The following is an 8,971-nucleotide window of genomic DNA, read 5'->3' as shown; positions in this document are numbered from 1 at the left end:
AACTTCTCTCTCTCTCTCTCTCTCTCTTCTGGTTCATTTTCGTTTTCCTTAAACTAGTGATAGAGCAAGGAGAAGTATGGCTTAAATAAGGAAGAAAAGTAGAAAAAGAAAGTGGTCAAAGCTGGTCAAAGGCGGTGGAGGTAAGTTGGCTGCTGAAGAGGAGGCCACTTGGCCCATTCCACACTCATCTCTATCTAATTTCTCACTTTTTCGTTTATATATATATATATATATATAGATGAAGATCCAGCCACAAGTGGTGACATATTATAAAAATTTTAAAAAACTTTCGGCCACAATTTATGATATGTTATATACATGTATGTTATGTAACCTTGCATGTGCATATGTATATGTAAATGTGCATATATGCATGTTTGGTAAACACTAGCCTCACAATCTCCCCCACTAATAAAAATTTCGTCCCCGAAATTATTTACCTGATATCGGGAAAAGGTATGGATATTTGACTCTCATAGAATCCTCGGGTTCCCAAGTGGCTTCTTCTCTCGAATGACTCTTCCACAACACCTTTACTAAGGGAATTTTCTTGGTCCGAAAGCCCTGCTCCTTTCTATCTAAAATCTCCACTGGCTCTTCCTCATATGTCGAGTCTTCATTTAGCTCCACCGGTTGATAACTCAGAACATGGGATGGGTCTGGTATATACTTACGCGACATTGTCACATGAAACACGTTATGAATACGGGATAGTTCAGGAGGTAGAGCCAACCGATATGCCACCTTTCCAATACGCTCCAAAATCTCGTATGGCCCGATATATCTAGGACTAAGCTTTCCTTTCTTGCCAAACCTCATAATACCCTTCCATGGGATACTTTTAAGAAAACTCGATCCCCTTGCTGAAACTCGAGGTCCTTTCTTCGTTTATCCGCATAATTCTTTTGTCGCCCTTGAGCGGTCTTTAATCTATCTCTGATAATCTTGACCTTTTCAGCTGTTAGGTCGACTATTTCCGGTCCAGTGAATTGCCTCTCTCCAACTTCATTCCAACACAAAGGTGTTCGACAAGCCCGACCATAAAGCGACTCGTAAGGTGCCATTCCAATACTAGATTGATAACTATTATTATAGGCGAATTCCATCAAAGGAAGGCAGTCATCCCAGCTGCCTTGAAATTCTATAACACACGCTCTTAACATATCCTCCAATGTTTGAATGGTCCTTTCGCTTTGCCCGTCTGATTCGGGATGAAAAGCACTGGTCAAGTTCAGCTTCATGCCAAGAGCCGTAACAAAACTATTCCAGTACTTGGATGTAAAATAGGAACCTCTGTCTGATACTATAGATACCGGCACACCGTGCAACCTCACAATCTCTTTAATGAACAATTGCGCCAATTGGTCAGCACCAAATGTCGTTTTAGCTGGTAGGAAGTGAGCGGATTTAGTCAGCCTATCAACTATCACCCATATAGAATCATGCCCTCTTCGTGTTCGTGGAAGTCCCGAGACAAAATCCATGGTGATCTTCTCCCATTTCCATTCAGGTACCGGAAGAGGTTGTAATAACCCGGATGGGTGTTGATGTTCCGCCTTAACTTGTTGACATACTAGACACTTGGAAACAAATTCGGCTATCTCTTTTTCATATTATACCACCAATAACTTCTCTTCAAATTATAATACATCTTGGTGCTTCCCGGGTGCATGGCATATGGTGAGCTATGAGCTTGTGCAAGGATCTCTCTCTTCAACTTAGCATCGTCAGGTACAAAAACTCGATTCCCAAATATAAGTGTGTCATCCTCTTTCAAAAGAAATTCAAACTTCTTGCTTTCCTTCACTCTGCCTTCCTTAATCTTATTTTTCATCCTACCAAAAATGGATCTAATTGTTGATCTCCTCGAATTTGATCAATTAACACTGGTTTCACATCATAAATAGCCATCAATGTTCCATAACTGGTCGCACCTAATTTAACTTCCAATGACCTCAACTCATTAATAAGTGTGACGTGAACATGGTTGTTAGAATCGCGATTCGAATCGTAGAATCTTACGATTCTACGATTCAAGGGGTGGTTACCGATTCCGATTCTATGGCATGAATCGGAAAGGTAGAATCGTGACTGAATCGCGATTCGAATCGCAGAATCGTAGAATCAGACCGATTCTACGATTCTAGTTTCAACCCAAAGTCATATGCCCCCTCCTTCTCCCCCCTCATCTCTCTCACTGTGCAACAGTATTGCTCATTGATTCTCTTATTTTATGAAAAGTTTAAAACTTGTCTCCTGACTGTAAGTGATAGGGACTTGGAAAGTTTCTGGAACTGCTTTGAATTGAGTTCCAACCAATTCCTGATTGTCGTATGGTTTGAGATGATTTAGGCTGAAATTTTTTCGACTTTTTTAGATGCAAAGATGATTCCAAGAAGGAATAGACCAAGAAGAAGTTAGGGAGAAAAAATAACTTCTCCTATAAGATCCGTGATCACGGTACTATATCAATTTTCATTTGAGGTTTATCACCGAAAAAAAAATTCATTTGAGGTTATTATAGTGGGAGCGCTCTCTTGTGAAGATTAAACACCATCTGATTTTGACGAACGAAATAAAAAGCAACAAGATTTATCATTTGATGTTTACTTCTACTATTTATGACATAAGATTTGGTGTGTGTATATATATATATATATATGCTGTTTTTCTAATTATAGGTAGAATCTTACGATTCACGATTCGATTCTATGATTCACGATTCCACGACCCTCGACCGATTCTAGGTAGAATCGCGATTCTGACAACCTTGGTCGTGAACACTCCACATACCGGCTAATCTTGCTGATGATTTCCGACTTAATGCATCTGCCACAACATTTGCCTTTCCGGGGTGATAGTTGATCGTGCAATCATAATCTTTGATTAGTTCCATCCATCTCCTCTGTCTCAAGTTGAGTTCTTTCTGAGTAAACAAATATTTCAAACTCTTGTGATCTGTATAAATCTCACACTTTGCTCCATATAAATAATGTCTCCAAAGTTTGAGAGCGAATACCACAACTGCCAATTCAAGATCATGTGTAGGGTAATGCTTCTCATGATTCCTTAGTTGCCGAGACGCATAAGCCACCACTCTGCCATTTTGCATTAATACGCAGCCTAAGCCTTGATGGGATGCATCACTATATATCACAAACCCCTCATCAGTGGACGGAATAACAAGTACCGGGGCAGTAGTCAATCTCTTCTTCAACTCCTGGAAACTTTGCTCACACTCATCTGTCCATTCGAACTTCACACTCTTCCGCATTAATCGAGTCAGAGGAGCCGCGATAAGGGAGAATCCTTCCACAAATCTTCGATAATAACCAGCTAATCCTAGGAAACTTCTCACCTCTGTAACACTTGTAGGACGGTTCCAATTCAAGATAGCTTCAATCTTCGTGGGATCTACTGATACACCATCACCGGAAATCACATGCCCGAGGAATCCCACATTTGCTAAACTTCGCATAAAGTTTTCTTTCTCTCAAAATCTGCAACACTACTCGGAGATGTTCTTCATGCTCATTCCGGTTCCTCGAGTATACCAATATGTCATCGATGAAAACCACCACAAACTGATCAAGATATGGCTGGAAGACTCTATTCGTTAAATCCATAAAAGCTGCCGGAGCATTTGTTAACCCGAAAGGCATCACAAGGAATTCATAATGTCCATACCGAGTACGAAAAGCAGTCTTGGGCACTTCAGAGTCCTTGATCTTCAGCTGGTGATATCCCGATCTAAGATCGATCTTGAGAAGACGGTAGCACCACGGAGTTGATCAAACAAGTCATCTATCCTAGGTAAGGGGTATTTATTGCGCACCGTTACCCGATTTAGCTGTCGATAATCTATACACAATCTGAGTGAGCCATCCTTCTTCTTCACGAACAAAACTGGAGCACCCCAAGGAGATACACTAGGCCTGATGAACCCTTTTTCTAATAATTCTTGCAGCTGGACTTTCAATTCCTTGAGCTCTGTTGGGGCCATACGATACGGTGCGCGGGAAATTGGGGCGGTACCGGGCTCTAACTCTATAGCAAACTCAATCTCTCTATCAGGAGGAAGGCCAGGTAAGTCATCAGGAAAAATATCTGGAAACTCGCAGACTATTGGAATTTGACTAAGTTCTGGTGAGTGGATCTCGGTAGCAACTACATGTGCCAAATATCCTTCACACCCCATTTTCAAAAGTTTCGTCGCCTCAAGGGATGATATAACATTGAATGGAATACCCAACTGATCTCCATGAAACTTAAATTCAGGCTCATTCGGTATTCTAAATATAACCTCCTTCTTGTAACACTCCACTGAAGCATGGTGAGAAGCAAGCCAATCCATCCCGAGGATAACGTCGAAATCCCAAATACTTAAGGTTATTAAATCTACTAACATTTCCTTATCCCCTAACTGTAGCCTACAACTGCGATACACCTCCCCAACTACCACACTTTCCCCGGTCGGTGTAGCTATGGACATACGACTATCTAATAACTCTCGTGGTCTATTAGAATGCATGGCATATGACAATGAGATATATGAATGAGTGGACCCTGGGTCTATAAGTACATGAGCAGGTTTATTAAAGAAATTTAACGTACCCGTCACTACAGTCGGAGTGGCATCAGCATCCCGCTTCGTTAAGGTGAATACTCTACCCTGCGTCATTGGTCTATTGGCCTGGCCTGCTGAGCTCGCCATCGATCCACCCCCTCGGCCTTGAACACTCTTATTGCTACTCATCTGCCCACGACCTCTTATCGCCGATGGCCTATTGCCCACACTAGCACTACTAGACGCTGCTACTATAGGCTGCCTACAATTCCTCTGTACATGTCCCTTCATGCCACATCTAAAACATGTAACCCCCTCACTCCTCAATTGCGGACAATTATTTCTCAAGTGATCACGACGTCCACAATGAAAACAACTCCCGGACTGCACTTGACAAACTCCAGAATGGAATCGACCACAATTCTGACAATTTTGATGCCTTGGGAGATTAGTTCCACCATAACTTGCACCACTCTGACTTCTGATGCCCTTATCTTCATGAAACCATTGTGGAGATTGCTGATATGTTGATTTCCCTCTATTGAAGCCCAGCGCAAACCCGCCTCTTTTTGGGGGTCGGGAGGAACCCTCTACCATTAAACTACTAGGTCGGGTTCTACTTTGTTCCCTCTGAAGAACTTCCTCTCGTAAGTCCTCTTCAGCAATAATGGCTTTATTATACAGGTCTGAAAATAATGGGATCTCCAGAATGGAAACGCGCGACCTAATATTGAGGTTCAATCCATCCAAGAACCTACTGCATTTAGAAGTTTCATCACTTACCAATGTCGGGGCAAAACGTGACAACTTGGTGAATTTTACTTCATATTCAGCTACGCTGAGGTCCCCTTGCTTCAAATTCAAAAATTCCAGCTCCTTGGCGCGCCGAAACGAGGCTGGAAAGTACTTGTTATAAAATGCTTGCGTAAACTCAGCCCAAGTGATAACATGTAAGGAGTTCGGGTCTAATCGTCTCCGAGTAGCCTCCCACCAGTACTGAGCATCCCCTTCTAGCATAAATGTTGCGAGTGCCACACGTTGGGTGTCTGAAACCTCCATAATTGAAAAAATTCTTTCCATTCCAGCTATCCAATCTTCCGCTTCTATAGGATCAGCACTTCCCGAAAAACTAGATGGACCATATTTCCTAAACCTTTCATACGGCGTCAGTTGTTGCTCCATGTGAGATGTGGATGCACTCGGTTGTGCTGCTTGCCTCTGGAAGAAAGCCGTTTGTTGCTCAATTAGTTGCGCTTGCTGCTCAACTAGGCGAGTCATGGCGGCTAATGTTTGGTGCATTGGCGGATCTTGATTCCTGGGAGCCTCAGCAGCTTCTTGAGGAGCTTGAGACACTTGATCTTCCGTTATAGGCTCATTCTGATCAGCTAAATTCCCGGCTGTACGGTACCTACGTCGACCCCGCCTCGCACGTTTGGGTCCCATTGCTGATTTCCTAAGCAATACAAGAGTTAATCAAGCATTTAACAAGCACAATTATGAGATACATCCCGTCTTGGGGACGCAACTAATTAAAAAGAACGGGGATCAGGTGCACTAAGTCTACAGAATCCTATAACCTAGGCTCTGATACCAAAAATGTCACGACCCGAAACTTATAGCAGAGTTTTCCCTCTATTCCTTAATATCCATTATCATATACGCAACTCATATATGTATAATCCATTTTCCTAACTCCCAACACATTGAACCAACCCAGCAAGCTCTATATAAACATATAACCACCTAACTAATTCAAATATATGCACAAAACTCTCAAAGATTACTCAGTTGCAACCATCTTGTAACACAAACTGAACGAAAAGCTTTCATAGATATATATGGCATACTTCTACAACACATCCAACCTTTAAACTAACTCGGCATGCTCTACCTGAATATATGCTCTCCATAGTGTGTTCAGCTACAACCATACCACTAAACCAACTAACAAAAGTTTCAGGTCGTAACGGGATTGTAACATTTACGAACACTTGCTACCTATACTATGGGTGGGCCTACTTGCCAAAATCCTTTGCACTGATCCCCGTTATCCAAAAGTCCTCCTGTGCGGCTAGGCTAGCTTCTAGTTCATCTGGAAAAATGTATGCAAGGGGTGAGCTGCAACTCAGTGAGTACTATATTCCAACGTAAAATGAACTATTATGTTAACATCATGATTCACAACAATCAATCATATATCTATTTATATACATATTCCACCGAGATATAGAAGCCAATACTAAAATCATCCTTTCACACAACTCATATGGCAACCAAATCCAATCAACAATAATATAGCCATAGGGTTGCATTTCCTCGTAACAGAGTTATGACGGTACCGTGACCCCGCACATCTCACTCACACAATTCTCAACTTCCAATACCCACATCTCATCAGCGGGGGCCGCCCATTAACCTCTGGCGGTAAGAGTTGACCTTCATTTATATTCCACCGGTCCAGCGGCCGATCAGGCCCTTGTTTATATTCCGCCGGGTCCAGCGGCCGATCAGGCCCCTATTTATATTCCGCCGGGTTCAGCGGCCGATCAGGCCCATTTTATAATCCGCCGGGTCCAGCGATCCCTTGGCTATAGTGCAACCATCACAAGCATACTAAGCATACACATCAACTATGTTCCGTAATCATTCAGCCACCATCACCTCTATAACCATACACACACACACACACACACACACACACACACATATATATATATTATCATTTTACGATGGAACAAAGTACTCACAAACACCCTTGAAATGACCACTTAATGAATCGAGTCTTCCGGAGGTATAGTCTCAGTCTCCCCAGCCCCTATTAAGTTGAAGCACAAAGGGTAGATATTATACTAGATAAGAGTGAAAATATGCATCAGTTTAAATCACTGCGTCACTTCATCGATATAGCTATAATGTAAGCGTTTATGATTAACAATGCTCCTTCCCTATCTCTTTTGATTTCTATCTAACTCTTTAAATTGAGAACAATGCAGAATGCTACACACTTTTATTTCTCAAATTATATCAACTTAGGATTCATCATAATATATATATCAAATGGATGACCAATTTGATCAGCCAAATTCAAGAAGAGTGCAAAGAATTCTAAGTACTTCTTTGGTTCCAAAATACAAATAAACAAGAGCTTATTCAATCAATCCATCACATGACATCATTATAATGCATGATAAATTCTCAATTCAGCTCCCTTCTCTATTCCATGGTCAGCTCATAGAGCAACATGTATTCATATATATACTTATGTACACACACTTGTCTACATCTATTTATGTGTATATATATACTTTCATAAGGGCATAGCTATGTGCCTTAGAAACCCACCAATTTAACCAAGGGTTTTGCCCCCTGCCCCACAACCGAATTTTTTTCAACCCATATAAGTGACCAAACTCATCCCAACACAACATAAGACTAACTCCAAATATGTATCCAACTCAACTTATATCAACTAGGAGAAGCTACCAATCTCAGCAACTAAAATTCTCAATCTAACCAAACTGAAATGGATGCAAGAAGAGCTACAAATATGTACAACATAGTGAATATGAATGTTTAGATCATAGATAACCAACTTACTAATCAACACTCCAAACTTAGTCTTCTTCTCCAAGGATTTTCTCCACTCAGCTAACTTCTCTCTCTCTCTCTCTCTCTTCTGGTTCATTTTCGTTTTCCTTAAACTAGGGATAGAGCAAGGAGAAGTATGGCTTAAATAAGGAAGAAAAGTAGAAAAAGAAAGTGGTCAAAGCTGGTCAAAGGCGGTGAAGGTAAGTTGGCTGCTGAAGAGGAGGCCACTTGGCCCATTCCACACTCATCTCTATCTAATTTCTCACTTTTTCGTTTATATATATATATATATATATGAAGATCCAGCCACAAGTGGTGACATATTATAAAAATTTTAAAAAAACTTCGGCCACAATTTATGATATGTTATATACATGTATGTTATGTAACCATGCATGTGCATATGTATATGTAAATGTGCATATATGCATGTTTGGTAAACACTAGCCTTACAGAAACTTTTAATACTTTACTGACATATTAGTAAGACTTTTAGAGGTTGATGTTTATTAATTTCTTTGTGCTTGGTTAAGAACAAGCTTGGGACTTAAGTATAATTTTCGAAATCTATACATAATTATTATAATGTTATTAAGATTTGAGTAAAAGGAAGCACCTCAGGTTTCCCATTGGTCAAGTTCCTCATTGAATCAGAGTTATGATCTGTTATTCTTTGAGCTCCAGACGAGTACTAAATTCAGTTAAGTATCAAGGTCAAGATACATTTTAGCTATACTTATATGGTTTTACGAGGATTCTTTACAGATCAGGTTCAGAGGTATTCTTTCAAGAAATTTCCACGACCTTTGAGCGTAT

This window comes from Punica granatum, chromosome 1 (genome assembly GCF_007655135.1).
Source record: "Punica granatum isolate Tunisia-2019 chromosome 1, ASM765513v2, whole genome shotgun sequence".
Classification (NCBI taxonomy): Eukaryota; Viridiplantae; Streptophyta; class Magnoliopsida; order Myrtales; family Lythraceae; genus Punica; species Punica granatum.
The sequence above is the reverse complement of the archived record's forward strand: the minus strand, read 5'-3'. Positions refer to the sequence as shown.